The sequence below is a fragment of the Crotalus tigris genome, unplaced genomic scaffold (genome assembly GCF_016545835.1).
Source record: "Crotalus tigris isolate CLP2741 ecotype Arizona unplaced genomic scaffold, ASM1654583v1 scf7180000018184.2832721, whole genome shotgun sequence".
Taxonomy (NCBI): Eukaryota; Metazoa; Chordata; class Lepidosauria; order Squamata; family Viperidae; genus Crotalus; species Crotalus tigris.
In genome coordinates, this window is record NW_024096871.1 from 820,578 (window position 1) to 841,425 (window position 20,848).

Below are 20,848 nucleotides of genomic sequence, written 5' to 3' on the forward strand. Positions count from 1 at the left end.
CTAAATTTACATCCCTTATAATTGAATCACCTACCAGAAGGTAGCTTCTCTTTTTGGGAGCCTTTCTATTCTTGCATGACTGATGTGCAATACCTGATTCACACTTCTCCCTATCAAAATCTAGTTCTTCATCTCGGACCACAATCCCCTGATTATTTGAGTTATCTTCACAAATACCTTTACCAGTCTCCTTAATGTCCCTATTAAGGTCAGCAAGAGCACTGTAGCTGTTGTGCAGGGACACAGCGAAAGCTTTGTGTTTATGGTTCACAGCTCTCACCCTGCCAGATCCCACGGTTGTCCACACTGCCATTTTCCTGCAGGATCTTTGTGGTAAAGGGGGCTGATAGCAGGGAGGCTTACTAGAGTAGAGGGGCTGAACTGGACACCTAATTTCTGCCCGAAGAGCACGGATTACAGACCCTAGGTAAATGATCTGTCCTTGTAGGCTAGTGATTTGTTTACAGGGCTAGTGATTTGTTTACAAATAGGCATGCCAACCATAAAGTAAATCCCAGCCCTCCAAGAGGAGTACTTCTACATTTGTTAAATTAACTCAATCACTAATTGATGTTAAAACCGCAGCGTTGTAATACAATTTCAAATTCCGTACCTTGAGTCCACCTCTCTCACGAATATCTTGTATAATTTTAAGTTTAACTCTTGGTTTTTTCCCTGCCCAAATAAATTTATTGATACCTTTCTGCCATTCATTTAAGTTAACCTCATTCTTTAAAATGGGTAACATTTGAAATAAAAAAAGAAACTTTGGCAGAACATTCATTTTGATCGCTGCAATTCTCCCCAAAAGAGATAATTGCAGCTTCTCCCAATTTTCCAAATCTCGTTGTATTTTGACCCACAGCCTTTCATAATTGTTTTTATACAATTTTACATTAGAAACAGATAAGATAATCCCCAGATATTTTACCTTATTGACAACCTCAAAATCTGTCAACCTAATCAGGATCTCCTTGTCCAAATTGGTCATATTTTTAGGCAATATTTTAGTCTTATTATTATTAATTTTAAAACCCGAAACCTGTCCATACTGATATATCAATTGTAATAACTCTATTACAGAATCAGTTGGTTGAGATAAGGTAACAACCAAGTCATCTGCAAAAGCCCTTAATTTATATTCTTTTTTATTAACTTCTATTCCTTTTATTTGCTGTGATTCTCGAATTTTGATCAACAAAATTTCCAAAGTTAAAACAAACAACAATGGTGACAATGGACAGCCTTGTCTAGTCCCCTTCTCAATTGAAAACACCTCTGACAAACCCCCATTAAACTATAAGTTGTGCCATTTGCTTTTGATAAATAACACGAAGAGCTTGTAAAAATTTTTCTCCAAAATTCATTTTCTCAATTAATCTTAACATAAATTGCCAGTTCAACTGATCAAAAGCTTTTTCAGCATCTAAAAATATCAATCCTGCAGAAACTTGATTGTTTTTATCTAAGTATTCTAATAGATTAATAATTTGTCTAACATTGTTTTTCATATACCTTCCAGTTATAAAACCCGTTTGATCCATATATATTACATGATGCAAAACCCTCATAAGTCTATTAGCTAAAATTTTTGAAAAAATCTTATAATCTACATTTAAAAGAGATATAGGTCTATAATTCTTTGGTAAGGTAAGATCTTGGTCTTCTTTTGGAATCAATGATATAAAAGCTCTACCCCATGACAAGGGGGTCTCTGAACCCTGTAATATATTATTAAAAACCTCCCTTAAAGGTTGAATCAACTCTTGTACCAAAGTTTTATAATAAAGAGATGTCAATCCATCAGTACCTGGTGCTTTACCCAATTTTAATTCTTTAATTACTAACTCAATTTCTTCACTAGTAATCAGACCGTTAATTTCTTGTTTCTGGTCTTCTGTTAGTTTAGGAAAATTAGCATCTTTTAAATAATTATCTATATCTGAAGCCTGTACTTTAGTACTCGTATATAATTTTTGATAATATTCTAAAAAAAGATTTCTTAATCAACTCCTTCTGATATACCAATTTACCATTATAATTTATTTTATCTATAATTCTCTGTTTCTGCTTCTTTCTCAATTGATAAGCCAACCATCTCCCTGGTTTATTAGCATTATAAAATGTGTTTTGTTTCATATACAGTAAATTAGTTGCAGTTTGATCAGCCATCAACATATTAAATTGTGATTTAAGCAATTTTATAGATTCCTTAATCTTCTCATCTGTAGAATTTAAAATCAAAGCTTTTTCTTTTAATTTAATCTCATCTTCCAACTCCTTACGTTTCTGCATGTGCTTCTGTCTATAGACCTTATTCATTTGTATCAAAATCCCCCGCATATAAGCTTTACCTGCATCCCAGACCATTGACATTGAAGTTCCCTTATACATATTTAAAACAAAATAATCCTTTAATTGCTCCTTTAATTTTTGAACATTCTTTTCTTGTCTAAATAAATTTTCATTCATCCTCCAAGATCTCCTCTCCTCTTTTTCATTAACCAATTCCATCCAAACTGGGCTATGGTCCGTCAATGTCCTAGGGAAAATCTTGACATTCTTTACCCTAAAATATAAATCCGTTGTAATAAAAAAAAAAGTCAATTCTTGAAAAAGATTGACGTCTGTCCGAAAAGAAAGTAAAGTCTCTCTCCTCCAAGTTATGTTCACGCCAATAATCTCGCAACTCCCAGTCCTCTTTCAGATCAAAAAAAGCTTTAGGTAATCTGGCCTGTTTAAAAGAAATAGAGGATCCTTTTTTGTCTCTTTGTGTATCTAAAACACCATTCCAGTCTCCCATTAATATAACAGATCTATAATCCAACGAAGTTAGTTTTTGATGTAACAGTTTATAAAATTGTTCCTGTTGTTAATTTGGTGCATACAATCCCACTATAAGTACTTTCTTACCATACAGACCCACTTCAATCATAACATATCTCCCTTGGGGATCAGATTCTACTAAACAGGCTGATAAATTTTGCTTAACATAAATAACTACTCCCCCTTTTTTCCCAGGAGCAGAAGATACAAAATGAGATCCCAAACGAGCATTAACTAAATATTTTTGATCTTTAGAGATAATATGTGTTTCCTGCAGACAAATAATATCATTGTTATGTTGCTTTAAGTAATGAAATATTTTCTTTCTCTTTTGGGGGGAATTGAGACCATTAGCATTCCATGTCAGGAGCTTTACCATCTCCCTTGACCAGGAGCCTGGAGAAGACTGCTTGAAGATCTGCCATTGAAGAATGTACTGCAGAACTCTTGGGTCTTGCTCCTCCCACAGGCACCGAAACAAATTCTTGTAGGACTTCTTTAACTTCTTTCTTCTGTTGTTCCTTTTCCTTACGTCTATGAGCTGCCTGAGTCATTCTTTGCTCTTTGATCTCTGCTTGTTGTGACTACTCAGCCTGTGATTTTCCAGCATCCATCAATACTACTTCTTCAGACTGCTGTTCCACCTCCTTGCCATCCAAGACTTTCTGCATCATAGATGGTGGTGAGCCTGCTCCCAGGACCGACCTATAAAACTCCTTTGCTTTAGAAACAGTGTTAAGTCTATAGCGCATCCCCGCATGACTCACCACGATGCCCATCAATCAATCTTTTTTAAGTTCATTGCTAAGAAAGCAAACTCTTTTCTTCTTCTTAAAATTTTAGATGGAATCTCCTTTAAAATAATGACATCTTGAGCAGCAATCTGAAACTTCTTATTATAAAAAGCTTGTATAATTTCATTACGCAGAGATCTCTTCCCAAAATAGATTACCACATCTCTTGGCAGATTTCTTTGCTTTGCAACCCAAGAGTTAACTCTAAATATTTTTTCAATTTCTCTAAATATTTCCTCCTTCGCTCTATCCAGAATAGCAGCAAAGTCATTTACTACAATCTCTCTCAAGTCCTGTTGCATGTCTTTCCTCAAGCCTCTGATTCTTAAAGCAGACTCCATCTCTCTATATTGAGACATAACAATATCATCTTGTGAAATTTCCATCTTTTTTTCCATGCCTTCAAATTTATCTTCCAAAATCTCCACTTTGTCTGCAACTTCTTCCACTCTAGAATCCAACTTCTCAACCACGGAAGCAAGTCCTGTTAAAGCCATAACTATATCTTGCCTCAAAATAATATTATTCTCCACTAAAAGCTCTTTCACTTCCCCTCTAATTTGAGATACAGCATTTCCCATTATGTCTTGCATATCTTTTACCGTTACTGCTTGCAAAGGGGGAGAGGGTGGTATTGTAGCTTTAGGTTGTTGTACTGGTAAGATCGCAGGAGAAGAAGCCACCTTAGGTACTGTAGATGTTGCTTGCCGCTTTGAAGCCATTTTCAAAAAGAAAAAGTTTTATTTCTTCTTTCCTCCTCCTTAAAAAAAGAAATAAAAAATACAAAAGAAAAGAATTCCTTTAAAAAAAGATAACAAAAGAGAGTTTGACAAAAAAAAAAATCTTCCCAAAACACAAATCCACCTTAAGAAAAAAAATTTTTAAAAAAGGAACAGTCTAATCCATTACATTCCGTTTCACTCGCTTTTTTTTTAAAAAAAAAAACTTTCCGATCGCCATTTTACTTTCACTCTCACAAAAGAAAAAAAAAGAAAAAAAAAGAAGGGAAATAAAAATCAACCTTTCAAACTAAAGTCCAAATAGAATCCAATAAAAAAAAAAAAATCCTTTATCCAGCTCTGTCCGCTTTTAAAAATAACTCACCCGGTCTCTTTGAGCGCGGAGGTGGGAGCGGCATCTTGCTTTGTCCCCGAGGAACAAAGACAGCTGGGAGGCGGAGGCAACCCGAACTCCGAGGGAGCACTCTTTCCCCCCCCAAAGAAAACTTCCTGGGGGGTCTCAGAGGCTCTACCTCTACTCAGGTGATATTCCCCTCCCCCCCTTTGCCCGGGAGGGAGGTTTTGAGCCGCAGAACAGCTGGTGCCTGCTGTTCTCTGCGGTTCTAACGCTTTCCCAGGAGGACGGCTACAAAGTAGCCGCCATCACCGACGCTGATCCACCGGAAGTCACTTCATTATTATTATTATATGGATCATCGCACAGTCAGCCAGATGTTCAGACTGGATTTGGCATTTTGTCTACCTATCGAGTCCTTACCCAGGACCTGGGATAGCAGATGTGGATGTTTGATGGTATTACAGATATCGTCGCAGGATGGAAGCAGTTCCTAGTAAGGCCGCCTTTTGCAATTGACTAATAGCAAATTTGTCAATGCCAATGGTGTTCAAGTGGTGCTCCAGTTGTTTTGGGATTGTACCCAAGGCACCTATGACTATTGGTACTACCCTTGCTTGCTTTTGCCACAGTTTTTCTATTTCTATTTGTAGGTCTTTGTATTTTGTTATCTTCTCCAGTTCTTTCTCTTCTATTCTGCTATCTCCAGGCACTGCCACGTCCACTATCCAGACTTTTTGTCTTTCTTATCGACAATTGTTAAGTCTGGGGTGTTATGTTGCAGGTGCTTGTCTGTTTGAATTCTGAAGTCCCAGAGAAGTTTAATTTTATCATTTTCTATGACTTTCTCTATTGTATGATCCCACCAGTTTTTGCTTACAGGCAAATGATATTTTTTGCAGATCTTCCAATGCACCATTGTTGCTACTTTGTCATGCCGCTGCTTGTAATCAGTCTGTGCAATTTTCTTGCAACAGCTTACCAAGTGGTCCACTGTTTCTTCAGCTTCTTTGCATAGGCGGCACTTACTGTCTGTTGCTATCTTCTCAATTTTGACTTTGTATGCATTTGTCCTTAAGGCTTGGTCTTGTGCAGCCAGAATTAGTCCCTCGGTCTCTTTCTTCAATTTTCCTGCTCTTAGCTATTGCCAGGTTTTATTATTATCTGCTTTCCCAGCTATTTTTTTCATGTATTGGCCATGTAGTGCTTTGTCTTCCCATGCCTCTATTCTGTTCTTCATTTGGTCTTTCTTGTAGGCCACTTTGGTCTCTCCAGTAGTTAGTAAACCTTCCTGATATACTAATTTAAGTGCATCTTCATCATTGTTCTTCAGATATTCTTCCAAAGCCATTTTTTCTTCTTCAACCATCTGATGTACTTGTAGCATTCCACGCCCACCGATTTGCCGTGGTAGATAAAGTCTATCAATGTCACTGCGTGGATGAAGGGCATGATTCATTGTCATTATTTTTCTGGTCTGCCTATCCATTGCTTTTAGTTCTGCTTGAGTCCAGTCCACTATTCCAGCTGTGTACCTAATGACTGGGATTGCCCAGGTGTTGATTGCCTTTATGGTATTTCCTCCATTGAGTTTGGACATTATTATTATTATTATTATTATTATTATTATTATTATTATTATTATTATGGATCATCACATAGTCAGCCAGATGTTCAGACTGGATTTAGCATTTTGTCTACCTATCGAGTCCTTACCCAGGACCTGGGATAGGCAGATGTGGATGTTTGATGGTATTACAGATAGCGTCGCAGGATGGAAGCAGTTCCTAGTAAGGCCGCCTTTTGCAATTGACTAATAGCGAATTTGTCAATGCCAATGGTGTTCAAATGGTGCTCCAGTTGTTTTGGGATTGCACCCAGAAAGCCTATTACTATTGGTACTACCCTTGCTTGCTTTTGCCACAGTCTTTCTATTTCTATTTTTAGGTCTTTGTATTTTGTTATCTTCTCCAGTTCTTTCTCTTCTATTCTGCTGTCTCCAGGCACTGCCACGTCCACTATCCAGACTTTTTTGTCTTTCTTATCGACAATTGTTAAGTCTGGGGTGTTATGTTGCAGGTGCTTGTCTGTTTTAATTCTGAAGTCCCAGAGCAGTTTAATTTTATCATTTTCTATGACTTTCTCTATTTTATGATCCCACCAGTTTTTGCTTACAGGCAAATTATATTTTTTGCAGATCTTCCAATGCACCATTGTTGCTACTTTGTCATGCCGCTGCTTGTAGTCAGTCTGTGCAATCTTCTTGCAACCGCTTACCAGGTGGTCCACTGTTTCTTCAGCTTCTTTGCATAGGCAGCACTTACTGTCTGTTGCTGTCTTCTCAATTTTGACTTTATATGCATTTGTCCTTAAGGCTTGATCTTGTGCAGCCAGAATTAGTCCCTTGGTCTCTTTCTTCAATTTTCCTGCTCTTAGCCATTGCCAGGTCTTGTTATTATCTGCTTTCCCAGCTATTTTTTAATGTATTGGCCATGTAGTGCTTTGTTTTCCCATGCCTCTATTCTGTTCTTCATTTGGTCTTTCTTGTAGGCCAGTTTGGTCTCTCCAGTAGTCAGTAAGCCTTCCTGATATACTAATTTCAGTGCATCTTCATCATTGTTCTTCAGATATAATAATAATAATAATAATAATAATAATAATAATAATAATAATAATAATAATAATAATAATAAAGTTCCCTGAGTATACTTTATAATTTGTTCATCTATGTATGTGTGTGGGTGCACATACTGAAAAACTAGTCTAAGATACTCCCATCACTTTTTACAATGTTGCCTCATTTTTTTCCATTACATAATTCTGAGATTTTGAAGTATTATATGGGAGAAGGTAGCATTAAAACATATGGTTGTGTTACCCTTGTTCCATGGTTCCAGCTGTTTCTTGGCTTCTGTCCCACTCAATTTTTTGTGTTTATTAATACTTGATTGAAAAAAATTCTCTTTTGTGTAATAATTCCTTAAATGGTTTCCACTTTGTTTTTCTCTTGAGGTATAATTTCATGAAAATCACATTAAAGAGAATGACCCAAACACAGTCAGCAACTAACTTTCACTAAGATGGGAGAGCTTGGAGGAAATAGTGTCTTTGTACCATTACTGCATCTACTGTAATGGTATAAACTGTATTTTTGAAACAACCTAGAAAAGTTAATTAAGAAGTAGACAAGGTTATTTTAATCATTATTCTAAAAAAGTGGGCAGAATGTAGCTGTTTGGAACACTCTTTTAAAAAGCTCATTTGTTCATCTCAGTATTCACCTAATTGTTGCATGAACATGTCATAGTAACTGGGTTGGTTTTTTTTTTTTTAAATTATGTGCATTTGTCATGTTGCCTTTATCTTATCCCCGGGAGTTCACAGTTGAGGCAGTTTAAAATAGTCTTTAACTGTTCCATTTTAAAAGAGCATTTTTCTCCTTTCCTCATAGTTTTTGTCAGAGATAGACTTTGGAAGGTTTCCCTGACAGTGGGATTGACGATGCCATCAGGAACTGAGAACTGCTTCTATTGGCCATTGAGACTGCTTCCTCATAATCATATGGACTGTGGTCCATGGCCAGGATGGCTTCTGCTGCCTGCAGGGAAGTCCACATCTACAACTTTCTCAGCAACATCTGCCTGTGTAATGCTTAATCATTGATTTCTCAATGGTTTTTACTGGGTTTATGCAGGCTTCTCATAAAAATGTGGTTAGTACTATTCTGATGATAGTTCTACAGCAGGGGTTCTCAACCTTGGCAACTTTAAGACTTGTGGACTTCAACTTCAGCAAAGCTGGCTGAGGAATTCTGGGAGTTGAAGTCCACAAGTCTTAAAGTTGCCAAGGTTGAGAACCCCTGTTCTACAGTATGCCGCACAGGTTGATGTAAATTGAGAAAGAGAAGCCAGTTTTGTCACCATGGAATATAGTAGATGTTTTCCATTTTAATAGAAGAAAATATGATAGATCTGTGGAATTCTTGGTGCTCTTTGAGCTGCGTAGTTTGCAGGTGTTTTATTATTGAGCTAGATAAAAGATGATATTATCTAGTTGGTTAATGAAACATCTTCAAAGAACTAAGCTTAAAGAGCGCTAAGAACTGCACAGATTTTTCACTGCTTCCATCAACAAAGATTTTTGTGCTGCTATGCTTTCTATTATTTTTGTTATTGTAGGGGAAGGGTACCATTTTGCTATTCCAGATGCTATCTTGGGTAATGCCAGAACTGACTACCACTGCTTTTTTCTTGCCTCAGTACATCAGGATGAAGCTTGCTTGTTATCAGTGACTCCCATTTTCACAGTTTGCCCTCCTCCCATCTGTATCCCATTAATTGTGCAATTTGACAATTGGCTCAGCACACCATTCCAAGCACTTTTCACTCAACTTCACTCCACTGATTTTTTTTTTTTACCATCAGGTGATGCTTGATAAGAGAAAAAAGAGTTCTCCAGTTGCTTTCCTTAAATTGCCCTGTACTAAACTATAAGACTAGTATGGTTTTGTTATTATAGCACAGTGATGGCAAATCTTTTAGAGACCGAGTGCCCCAAAACCACCCCCTGCTCCCACTCTGCCTCCCGCCCTGCCTGCTCTGCCCCCGCCTACCCCTTGCCCCATCCACTTGCAGGGCCACACACCGCCTCCATGGCCAACTGCAGCAGATCGCCCAGGCAGCTCTGTAGCACCATGGCAGCCATGCCCTCTGCCAACACCCCGCAGCAGCATCTGCATGCTATGGGGTGCAAGGGTGGAGTCTTGTCCCTGCTTCCTGGCTATGTCCTTGGCTGCGCTGCTCTGTGTGGGCCGCGCCCGGGATGACTCTCCTCCAGGGGAGCTGCTGGTGAGGAGGGGGTCTCAGGGAGAGGCGGAGCTGGGGTGATGGCGTGTGTGCCCACAGAGAGGGCTCCGAATGCCGCCTCTGGCACGCGTGCCATAGATTCGCCACCACTGTTATAGCAGATACTGGCAATTCAGCAGTTTGAGCAAATAAGGCAACAGATATGATGCTGCCTTGTTTTTCTGGTAGTTCATGGATTGATTTAATTACATGTAGTTGGAAATCTTTATTGAGCATGGGTTTGTTAACAGATGCTCATGTTATTTCAAAAAAGGCGGATTAGACTTAATTAAATAGATTAAAGTGAATAGAACAGTTCTGCTTATATTTCCCTTTTAAAAATGGCATTTCATATTATTACTCTTGAAATTTACATACTATATTCTTTCATATTGTTAAATATTGTGTTTAATAGTATGGCATTCCACACCATACTGTTTACATTTATATTTTCTCATAAAGCCGTTTGAAACTTCTGATTTCTGCAAATGTACTTAATTTCTTAGATTTCAAAATGAGCACTGTGAACACTGCTTATCATGCAGTTGTTCAATAGGGGAGTATAAAAAAATGTAATTCAATCATTATCCTGACCCTGAGTTACCACTGATCCTGGGGCAACAAAATTTAGGTCATTTCTGCTCTACCTAAATAGGACTAAAATAAACATCTAGTATCCCATCTTTTGAATACATGTTGTATGCAAACAAAATGTGAGTGGTTGCTATGAGCAGTTACAAAGATGCCATCCCTCTCTTGCAATTAAGGCTATGAAGGTGAAATGATAGCTGTGCAAGCTGTGAAGGTGAGGAGGTAGCATGTGAGCAGTTGTCATGCTAGCTCTTTTTCCCATGGCTGTAACCACAGTTGCATGTTGATAAAGTGGATGGGGGGTTAGAAGGTTATACCTTCAAAATAACCCTTACAGACAGACACCAGGAATATAATGCTGAAGCTCTATCAGAAAGGGTATGGGAGAATATTGGTTTTCTTGAATTTAGAAACTGAAGCTGGAATAAGGCAAGATTCAGTTTAGTGCAGTAGTTAAAAGATGAGGTTGGAAACCAGGGAGATTTTGAATGCTAGTCATGCCTCACGCACAAAACTCAGTTGAGTGGCCTTAGGCCAGTCATTATCTCTGTCAGCTGTAGAAAGAAAAACTGGAAGACAACTTTTGAAAAATGCTACCAAGAAAACTGCAGGGGGCAAGAATCAACAGTCAAAGTTGACTCGTTGGCAATTTTTTTCTTCTGTTACTGTTGCACTGTATAGCTGAGCAATGGTGTTGGCAGCAGAGAATAGAATCCATAACTGAAGCCTCCTCATCTTCACTGGCCTCTCCCTTATTGCATACACCCACAATGAATTGCTCTTCCCCTCTCCCTGACTTGATATGCTACTGATGAAACAACAATAATCATGATGTAGATGAAAATTCTCAGTCTTCCAGGTAAAATTGTCTGGAAGTTGTCATGGCATCCAGATTTCTTCTTCTTTTTGGTTTGAAGTATTTCGTTGCTTATCCAAGTAGCTTCTTCTGTCTGAGCAAGTTGGTTAGGGGGACCCCATATTTTGAGAGAAGAGCGAAGGAATCCATTTATGCTAAAGTTGAAAATCCTTCCCTCAAAAGAGACGGACACTTCAGACACAATCTGCCTCCCTTTTCTTTGTGCTGTTCTTGCATCAGTCCCCAGAAGATCAAGACCACTTTATAAGTTCACCAGAGAGGTCACACTTAACTGCCTTCTTAATGATCTGCCTAAGAAAAGGATTTAGGAGCAACTACTCTTAATGACCCTCTGCCTACCCACCTAATGAGCCTATTCAGATTAGGTGAGAAATGAAACAACTCTGGAGGACATATATGGGGTCCCCCTAATCAACTTGCTAAGACTGAAGAAACTATTTGGATAAGGTTTCAAACCAAAAAAATAAAAAGTCCAGTTGCCATGACTCAACTTCCAAACGATAAACATTGTTTTTAGAATCTCCTAATAAAAGTCTAAAACAGGGGTGCCAAATTTGCTCACAACTTTTTTCCCCTTGCAAAAATTGGATGGGCATGGTTTCGCCATGACGCATCCGGCCCATGGGCTGGCAGTTTGACACCCTTGATTTAGAACAGTGGTTCTCAACCTGTGGGTCGGGACCCCATTTGGGGTCGAACGACCATTTCATGGGGGTCGCCAAACAACGCAGTCCTCCATTCCCCCCCCTTTTCCTTAGCTGTGCTACTCCCTTTTATTCTATTGGCTTTTGAAAGCCAATAGAATAGACTCTCTTGAATAGAGTCTAATTCTATTGGCTTTCAAAAGACAATAGGAATTGTCCGGGCTGTCTCTGCCCTGCTGAGCCCGCCAAAAGTCCCATTCTGCAAACGGTGCTGCACCAGTTGAGTAGTCCTCGACTTACGACCGGTTGAGTAGTCCTCGACTTACGACCGGGTGGGGGGGGTTGCGGCATTAAAAAGGTTGAAAACCACTGGTCTAGAATGAAGCACTTCATTTTGCACAATGTCCAGAAGCTACTATATTGCCTTGAGTGTAACAGAAATGGTATTTTAATTGTTTAAGGGGAATCTACAGCAACTATCAGACAGAGATCCTGCTAAAGTGCTTGACTATTAGCAATTGCTCAAGAATAAGGAAGATTACAAGAAACCTTTGAGGCTTGTGCTGCTAATCATACATAGATACAATGTATGTTTGTCAAACTGATAACCTATGAAAAAAAATTATCAGATGATCAGTTTTTTATGAAGCAGATTGACCTGGTTATCTCATTGTCAAAAATGTCTTTGTACATGAAACTATTTTCAACAACCTGTTATATTATCACTGCCTCAAAATATTATGTAATATTTCATTATAGAATTACTTTACAGGCAAGTTTGCCTTACATGCAATAAATGATAATGATTTCATGAAAGCATAAGGTAGATTTATATTAACATTATTTTTTTCAGTAAATTGATACCAGGCCTCAGTTGATCTGAACCTTCTTAACCTGGTCTTATTCTAAAATAAGCCATATGTTTGTCCCAAGGCTTCTTCCCTGTCCCTGCAAGTCATTCAAAAAGTTTATTTTATATAGCAGAAATAGTTTTATGGATAACATGGTTGTCTCCAAAATACATGTCACAGCCACTTACAACCTAAATCATCTGGCAATTTGCCAAACATTGGAGCACTCTGATCTTACGAGATGTCAAAAATACACACACACACACACACACATCAAACATATTGGGAATGTTACCGAAATGTGGCTGCAGGATCAACATCTGAAGCAACTAAGCCATGAAGCTTTTTTACCTCTTTGTTCCAGATATTTTTTTACAATGTATTGTAGTTACCACTTCATCCTCCCCTCTCTGTCTGCTGTAACTGGAGAACATCTACATTCTCTACATATCAGTAAATTGAAAGCCTTCAGATTAAAACTATCATAAACAAGAAATGTTTTGGGTTATAAAATATTTGTATGATATGGGTCAATGTTATCTGAATACTGAGATTCCAGATTTGAGAACTATAACAATATAATATGTTCTCAATATCACAATATAGGACCTACACTTTTGTTTGGCATGCTCTGTAGTGCTCTCAATTTAGCCTGTGCTAATTGTTTTCTTGCATATAAGAGCACTGGGTTAAAAGAACAGAAATTTAAGAACAGTTTTTATAAACTTTCTTTATTACAACATTACTGAAAGTATCTGACCTTCCCAATTTTACTTTTGCACCATGACATTATTGTAGTTCTTTTCACATATCATGATTTATCCCCAAGTACTCCATGATTTATTCTTTTTGGATAAAAGGGAATCAGGGCAATAGATCTTTATGCTGGCAATCTTGTTTACTGCCATAGCGAGGGCTTGCTTCTAGGATCATCAGTAAAGAAATGGTCTATAAATCATGTAAAATACTATGAAGAAATTACTAGGAACTTTCTAATTGGTAACATGTTAATTAAATTTCAGAAGAAGAGTAAACATTTCTTCACTGAAAGCCTGAAAAAGATGGTTTTCTTGAATCTAAGCATAACTTTAAATGTTTTATGTTTCATTGACCCAGAGATACTATCATTGAATTAATTTCTTAATCTGATAATTTTATACATACTAAGTATTGCAGGAGAACAGCACACCTCCCAGAGAAAGAAATATTTTTGGAATATTAAAAGGCAGAATATTATATTTCTCCAAAGAATTTTAAAGACAGAAAAGCAGGCCCAGTTTTCTTAATAGCCCCAGGCAGAGGCCAGGTCTGTAGAAGTACAGATTTGACAATCCTATTCAGAAAGGTTGGAGCCAGGAAACTAGAAGCTTATGAGATTAGGAAGACAAAGAGCCCTAAAATCTACATACCCCACCCAAACTCTAAAGACATGACCTTTGGGACATAATAGGATTAACCCACCACCATCAGAATACCAAAAGGGCACACTCAGACTCAGGTCAAAGTGCATGACACTTTGGAAATACAAAGCCTTAAACAAAAACAACTCCAAACACAAAAGCCCAAGAAGATATACAAACCCACCACTCCCAGCAACTTGTGGTCAGCTTTCCCAGAGCCTCATTTCTGTCTGGCTCTGCTCTTCAATAAACTACAACCTTCTTTCTAAAGCAGTCTCCATTTTGTTTATTCCCAGCTTGGACTGGGCCCTGATGAAGATTTTTCGTTCAGCAGTATGGAGGGACAATTAGATCAGTTTTCCAGGTTGAACAAAGTACCAGAAACAGCCCTTTCTCCAGCATGATATATGTAGCATCCACCGATGGGTTATCAAAGCCTTCCTGCTCAGTTTAGATTAAGACCAAACTTTAGCCACGCCTCCCTTGGGTGGTCCTTTCCCAGTTTTGTCTTAGTCTCAGCTCAGTAGGACACAACTTTGGTAGCTCCTCAGATAGTCTAATTAAAATAGTTAGATTTAGGATAGAAGATTAGAATTTTCATTTAGTTTTAGTGTTTAGTATTTACTGTAGATAGTATTTGTAAGAGGACAGCATTTCACACTGTTTGGGAGTGTTTTGTTCCAGAGGGCCTGCTTGGCCTCGAGGATCGTTAGGAGCTCTGCCGTGGAACAGTGGCTTCAGCTCCTATCAGCTGTTTGGCGCAACGACGGAAGTTCCCCGAGCGCCCCGGAGCGATTCTCTGTGAGTGCTCCGGAGGATTGAGCCAAATGACCGAATTGTCGTCTTCTTGCCGCGTGGCCACGAGGCTCCAGTGACAATCGGGCTGCGGCTTGCCTGCACTGCAGAAATGCAAGTGTTTGGTGCCTTATAAATTGAGGGGGGAGGGGTGAGAAGAGGACAATTTACCTCCCTTGGACTCCCTGAACGGGGATAAAAAAAAAGGACTTGTGGAGGCTTGATTTGAGTTTGATCTCAGGGTGTCGCCATTTTAGGCGCCAAGGAGACTTGCAGCCGCCATTTTGATTACTGTGCTGGGTGTGGTCGCCATCTTGGAAAGGCCTTCCTCAAGGCTGATAGCAGGCCGATTATTTTCAGTAGCCTACTGTGTTGGGCTCTCAGGAGGTTTTATCAGACAATTTATTCCATCTTTCTTCATAAGGATTCCATAGCGGGGAGGTGTACTTCTTATTTTGATCCCTGATACATCACTTCCATTTCCATTGCCTGCTTTAATTCTGTGGGAGAATTTAACAGACCTGTTCTCATTAGCTCGTGGCGCTGTATCAGCAGGGCCTAAGCAGACAGTTTTAGGGAGCTGTCTGGCTGTTTGCCATTATGGTTGTCTTAGGGCGCGGGAAGCTTCCCTCCTGGACAACTTGATCTGCGTGTTTACCCCCATTCCAGGACTTCTCCTATCTGGAAGGTCCAGTGTGCAATGGCAGATGGTGAAACTCCTCAGACTTCGAAGGGTTCTGATGTTCCCCCCACACAATCTAAACGCAGATCTTCTGATTTGAGTATGGGGGGGCGAAGAGAAAGGTTAAAACCAAGCATTTAACCACCAAAGAACCCTCCAAGACTGCTGAGCGAGAGGCCTCGAGGAGACATCAGGCACTGGAGAAAGAATTCTCCAGAGTTCAAAGGCTCAGTTCCAGCGAAACTGAAGTGGTTCCCCCTGCTTCTCTGGACAGTTCACCATTTGAGCCTCCACTGGTGCCATCTTATCAAGCCCCCAGAGCTTGGTCTCCTCAAGGGGGAACTGAACAGGTCGGTCTCCCTTCTCTTCCCACTTCTCCACCTCCCCCCCCCCCGCCTCTTTAATTCCGTCTGCTTCCATCACCCCACAGGCTCCTGAAGCCTCCGCTGCTGGGGTTGGTCCTGCAGAGCAAAATTTATGGGCACAACAATTCAATTCTTTCATGCACCAGGCCTTCGACCAATTTATGGCATCTTCCATGAGTCAAAGGTTTTCACAGATTCCTCCTCCTCCTCCTCCTTCACCCATGCCCACAGGTCGCACTGGATGGCTCCAGTCAGTGGGCTCGGGTATTTCTGAGACTTCGTCTCAACTAGGTGAAGCTGAGTTGGTGGACTTGGAGACAACTGACATCCCTATGTCAGAGGATGAGGAGGCGGCACTGGACCCGACTCCAACATCAGGTCTTTTTGATCCTTCTCTATTTAGATCACTATTGTTAAAGGCCTGCACCACAGCCAATTTGGTCACAGAGCAGGAGCCTAAACCATCTACTTCCACTGCACAGGAATCAAATCCCTTGTTTGCAGTAAAGGCTGTGGAGGAAAAACAGGTTCCTTGTCCAGCTGTTTTCCGCACTACAGTGGAGAAGCAGTGGACTTCATTGGCCACTCTACCTCCGCCCAGCAGCACGGAAAAGAAACTGTTTAATGTATCTTCTGCATTCTCTTCCCTCCTAGAGGTGCCTACAGTGGATGCTCCCTTAACCTCTTTGTTCTCCACATCCACGGTTCCTGGAGACATGGCAGAGAACCTTAAGGCGGAGGATGAAAGGTTTGAGTTTTCTCTCTGCAGAGCTCATCAGGCCTCAGCCTGGGCAATCAGGGTGGCAACGTTCTCGTCGTTTTTCGCGAGGATTTCCATTATGTGGCTCCGTGAGTTAAAGGCCTTAATTCCTCTGGATCAAGTGTGTGCACAACAGACTCTAGGTAGGCTAGTAGCTGTGGCGGAATACATGTCAGACGCCTCCCTCCATTCAACCAAGTTTTCTGCTAGATCTATCGAGGCCACGGTCGCATCTCGCAGATTGTTGTGGCTCAAACAGTGGAGGGCTGACCTAAAGTCAAGTTGGCATCTAGCTACAGACATCTACAGTGGCACGCAATTATTTGGCCCGGTCCTAGAACCGTACCTAATTGAAGGGAAGGATAAGCGAAAGATCTTAGCTCACCCCTCCAAGAAGCGGATAAGAGACCCCAACAAAATTTCACAGGCAGTCTTTTCTTGCCGGAAGTTCTTGGAAATAGAGGCAGCCCTTTCAATCAGGGCAGTCCTGGGATTGGCCCAGAGGTTCCCGATCCTTTTTCCCCAGACAGGATCGCCAACAAGACCGCCAGAGCTCAGGAACCAGGGGTCAATTCCAAACCAAGCGTCCCTTCAGGGGAGCTGGGGCCCATCCATACAGGAAATCTAAGTAACGCCAAATTGGATTCTCCCATAGGCGGTCACTTAGCTCTGTTCAGTGACACTTGGGAGGTAACCACCAATGATACCTGGGTAAGGGAGACCATAAGATTCGGTCTAGCCCTAGAATTCAAATCCATCCCCCCAGACCACTTCATTCAGTGTCCATCCTCAAGACACGGAAACAAAGCCGAGCTGGTATCCATGGCAATATCACACTTGTTAGAAATAGAGGCCATAGAACCAGTACCTCTGGACCAAAGGGGAAAGGGGTTCTACTCCATCCTCTTCGTGGTCCCAAGGCCTCGGGGGGTTGGAGGGTGATTTTAGATCTGAAGGGACTCAATCACTTCCTAACTTACAGGAGGTTCAAGATGCAGTCCCTCAGGTCCATTCTGGCCAACATCAGAAAGGGAGATTACCTCTCCTCCATAGATCTGACAGAGGCCTACCTTCATGTCCCCAACCGACCCAATCACAACAGATTCTCCGGTTCTGCCATGCGCACAGACATTATCAGTACAGGGCCCTACCCTTCGGTCTATCCTCAGCTCCTCGAGTGTTCACAAAGCTACTGGCAGTATTAGCAGCCCATCTCAGGCTGATGCCGGTGCGAGTGCAGTGCTACCTGGACGATATAATTATCCAGTCCAGTTCATTCCACTCTGCACAGATAGATCTACAGACCACAATAGATACACTCCAGAGGCACGGCTTCTCCGTGAATTTCAAAAAGAGCCACACCACTCCTACCACTTGGATCTTACATCTAGGGGCGGTGATAGACTCAAACCTATGCAGGGTTTATCTCTCCCAGGAACGCAAAGACAGCATCAGATCTCTAGTCCACAAGATCCAGAATTTAAGCAAGTTGCACTTTTATATTGGAATAGCTGCAGCATCTCTGCTCATGGGATTGCCATTTGCATCCTTGCTGGCAGTTTCTGAGAAGCAAAGTCAATGGGGCAAGCCAAATCTGCTTAAGCACTCTGTGATTAACCATTGCAGTGATTTGCTTAGTGAACACGGTAAAAAAAAGTTCCTAAGACTGGGTGCGATTCACATGACTGGCTTGTTTAACCATGGAAATTCTAATCCCAAAATTGGTTGTGTCTAGAACTACCTGTACATTAGTCTTAAGAGTTAATATAATGTAATGGTTAAGGCACCAGAATAGAAACTGGGAAGCTGTATGTTTTAATTCTTCCTTAGCCTGAAGCTAGCTGGGTGATGTTGAGCCAGTCACTCTTTTTCAGCTCTAGGAAAGAGACAATGGCAAATCACTTCTGAAAAACCTTGCCAAGAATATTGAGGGCGCTTGTCCTGGTAGTTGTCAGGAGTAAAAAATTAATTGAAACACACACACAAACACAAACACACACAGAGAACGAGAGAGAGAGAGAGAGAGAGAGAGAGAGAGAGAGAGAGAGAGAGAGAGAGAGAGAGAGAGAGAGATTATCAAAAGGCAGAAAAGGAAACGAGGGCAAAATAGAAAAGAGAAATTTAAAGAAAATTTGCAGTATGAGTGCTCTAGAGGGCTCGGACTCTATTTATCTTATTTGTTTTTCCCATTTATGTGTATATTGATATTTTATACTTTGACACTAGATGCTCATAAGGCTATAAGAAATCTATCCCTAATGTCAACCTCCAACAAATTCCAAAGTGCTAACATGTTGCCATCTCTTTGTAGGACAGTGAAGAAAGGTTATAGGCCAGAGCAAAAGAAATCTATCACTTACAAATTCACCAGCAGAACAGAACAAAATAACAGAGTTGGAAGGCACCTTGGAGATAATTCTAATATCCCCTCCTCAAGCAGGAGATGCTATATCATTTCAGACAAATGATTGTCCAATCTTGTCTTAAAAACCACCTGGATGCAGAAACAACATCTCTCTTCCCTTTATCATTTCACAACAACTTCAAGAAATTAGAATGATAGAAGTGATTGGTATGAAATGATGTCTTTCTTACAGGACATCAGTGGAGTACACGTTATGTGAAATCCCTTCATTTTATCGACACAATAATATACTTGACCGTGAAGTAAGTTAACCAGAAAGAAGAAAGAGAGATGGCTTAGAGCTGTAATGGTGAACCTTTTAGAGCAGCGGTTCTCAACCTGTGGGTCGTGAGCCCTTTTGGGGTCGAATGACCGTTTCACAGGGGTCGCCTAAGACTATCGGAAAACACATATTTCCGATGGTCTTAGGAACCAAGACACTGTTCCGCATCTGTCTCCGCAAGTCCTCCTCTGTCACTTGCAGAGAGAGAGGGGGGGCACTTTTGCTTCCCTTCTCTCTCTCTCAGGCAGACTTACCTCCTGCAGGGCTCTTGATTGGCCCTGTGCTCGGGTGCCCCACCCCCTGGGAGAAGTGTGGCCAGGGCCTCATGGCTTGGAGCCACCCGGGGAAGCCCTGGGAACCCTGCTGGGAGCGGCCCGCTGGAGGCTCCTCTCCTTCCTCCTGCTTCCCCCCCCAGCTGACTCGGGTGGGCTCTGCCTCCACCGCAGCTCTATAGATGGGTGGAGGGTGAGGCTGGGCAGTGCGGAGTCCCAGTGGGGGCGATGGCCGGGCCGGGGGCAGCAGGGATCCCGATGATGCTGCCCTGTCGCTACCGCTGCCATCGGAGCCGCTGCCTCCCATCCTGCTCCCCCTCCCCGCCCGTTCAGCTGAGGATGCCAGAGGCCAGGGGCGGTGGGGACCCCCAACGATACTGCCATAAGAGAGAGAAAGAGAGAGAGGAAAGAGAGAGAAACAGAGGAAAAGAAAGAGGAAAGAGAGAGAAAGAGGGAGGAAACAGAGAAAGAGAAAGAGGAAAGAGAGAAAGAGAGAGGAAAGAGATTGCCTTCCCAGTCGCCGAGAGAGGGGAAAAGAGCCGTGAGCGAGTTCCCCTTTCTGCCTTGTTGCTGAAAGCTTTTTTTAAAAATGACCGCTCGTTCAGAACTCCTTGGGGCTTGTTTGCACGAGCTTGTGGCAGATCAGTAAATAAAGGGGTGGGGGAGCCAAATGGTCCAAGGCATTTGCACCCTGAATGTGTGGACGCTGCTTTCATGATTTTCCACCACCACCCCCTCTCTTCTCGCCCTGCTTGGGCAACGTGCTGCTGCTGCTACTGCTGGCTGAGCTGAGCTGCGGCGCTGAGCCGATCCCCACACCTCCTGGTTGCCCGGCTGTGCTCTGCCCCGGCTGCCTTCTGTGCCGAGCCGGAGCCTCCCCCGTGCCGCCTGACCTGCCTCTCTCGCCGTCGGAGAGCATCTGTGTCTGTCTCCACATCTTACTGGACTACCATCCCCAGCAGACCTAAAAAGCACTGTGGAAGAGTGGGGAATGCTGGGAGTTGCAGTTCATCACCATCTGGAAAAACATGACTCTCCAAAGATCGATCAAGCCTTCCTTCCTTCCATCCATCTCCTTCCCTTCCCCTTCAATCTCTCCTTGCTTGCTTCCTTCCTTCCCCCTCAATCTCCTTCCTTTCCCCTCCAATCTTCCTTCCTTCCTTTCCCCTTCAATCTCCTTCCTTTCCCCTCCAAATCTTCCTTCCTTCCTTTCCCCTTCAATTTCCTTCCTTCTCCATCTCCTTCCTTTCCCCTTCAATCTTCTTTCCTTCCTTTCCCCTTCAATTTCCTTCCTTTCCCCTTCAATCTTCCTTCCTTCCTTCCCCTTCCTTCCCTCCCAACATTTTTGAGCAAGGAAGAGTAAGCTTCTCCAGCATTGCTATATTG